At 29.8% G+C, this 1,663-nt stretch overlaps 1 protein-coding gene across 4 annotated transcripts in view; it reads left to right on the plus strand.

Annotated features, from left to right (window-relative positions):
• The window catches only part of FMRFaR (FMRFamide Receptor), a 69,670-nt gene that overhangs the window by 66,398 nt on the left and 1,609 nt on the right, over positions 1 to 1,663 (plus strand). The gene's annotated exons all lie outside the window — the stretch shown is intronic.

Consider the following 1,663-nt stretch of genomic DNA (forward strand, 5'->3'; position numbering starts at 1 on the left):
TAGTAGAAAATGGAGGAAATTACTTTGATTAAGGTATTCATTCATCTTCCCTTCGAAACAAATCGATTTTCGAGACAAAAAAAACGATAGGAATTAAGTTTAACACCTAATATATTAAATTTCATGAAATTTATAACAGTAAAATACAGGGATTGCTACAGTTCTTGAAACAAGATGAAAATTATAAAAGCGAGCAAATTCACTTTTGTAATTTTCGTTTTAAGAAACGTAATAAGCTCTGAGCTATTGATCTATCCAATACAAATCTAATTTATCCATTTGAATGGTTATCGTGTTCCTTTTATCTCATATTTCTGACGGTTCCTTGTTCATGCGGATAATTGCTCTGTTTCATCGTATCCCGGAAAAACAAGAACTCGCTCATTAACCTACCTTCGATCTTGTAATTAATTGCGTTTCTTCAAAGATGTCAATCGATCTTCTTTTTTCACAATATTTGAGAGTCGGTATATGCCTTCTGCTTATTATCGTACATTACATCATCGAACGATACTTGGAAATTTAACGTTAAAAAACTGTTTGCCCGAAAATCTAGCAAAATTTATAATATACAATGACAAAATTCACAGTATCAACTAACATATAAATTCAATTAGTCTCGCGTAGGGATGTCGCAAAATTCGAGATTTCGAGAATCTTGTCTTGTCTCGTTCCGAATTTCAAGACGAGATCGAGACAAGATTTACGCGGAGAGTTTAAAGACAAAACGAGATTTTAGACTCGAGATTCTTGAAAATCTCGAGTCTCGAAAAATTATAGAAATTATATAGGATTTATGTCGCAGAAGTTAGAAAAAATAGAAGGAGTGAGTAAAATAAAACTACTGTCAGTTGAATCGATTTGTCAATGTAACAGTAGCGCAATCATATGTCACAACATAAAATGATGTATACCGTATATACCGGAATTACAGTAATTGTTTTCCTAAACAAATAATACAAACATGATTAATAATACCAAATGTGTGCAATATTGCTAAGCCTAGATCACATTAAACTATATATCTAATATAATACTAATTAAATCAAATAACACACGAATCACATTTTTTTATTATTGTTGAGAATATGATATGAATTATATTATCGATTAATTGCATTAAACTAATCGATAGTGTTGGCACTTATTCCTGTAGTTATTCATCTGTTTAAAAGATTTGAACATCGTTGTTGTTCGTTCCTTTTCTTTCTGGATCTTGGTACCAAGCGGTTGCGTTTTATTGCAAGGCCTTGCAACGGCGATATTAATTAGTTCTCTTGTGTCAGATAAGTTTTAATAATAAGCAAACTGTTGTTGTACGAAGCATAAGTAATTTTTTATGTTAAATTGATAAATCTTAAGATTACTTTAAATTGTAGAATTTTGTTCATCTCTTGCTATCTCGTTTATCATTTAATATAAGAGTTCTGTTTTAATTAAATATACTTGGTTCTTAATGAGAATTGTATATTCATTTATTAAGAATCTTTCAACAATTATTCAAACACTTTATTGTACCAATTATAATTATTATTCACCAAATAAGATTTTAGATATTGAACATATAGCCCATGAATTTAAACAAAGTAGGGATCTCGCTGATTCCTCGCATAATCTATTTCTATGTTTTGTTATAATTAATCCTGCTGTAGAGAATAACCTT

Source organism: Trachymyrmex cornetzi, unplaced genomic scaffold (genome assembly GCF_001594075.2).
Source record: "Trachymyrmex cornetzi isolate Tcor2-1 unplaced genomic scaffold, Tcor1.1 scaffold928, whole genome shotgun sequence".
In the NCBI taxonomy this organism is placed as follows: domain Eukaryota; kingdom Metazoa; phylum Arthropoda; class Insecta; order Hymenoptera; family Formicidae; genus Trachymyrmex; species Trachymyrmex cornetzi.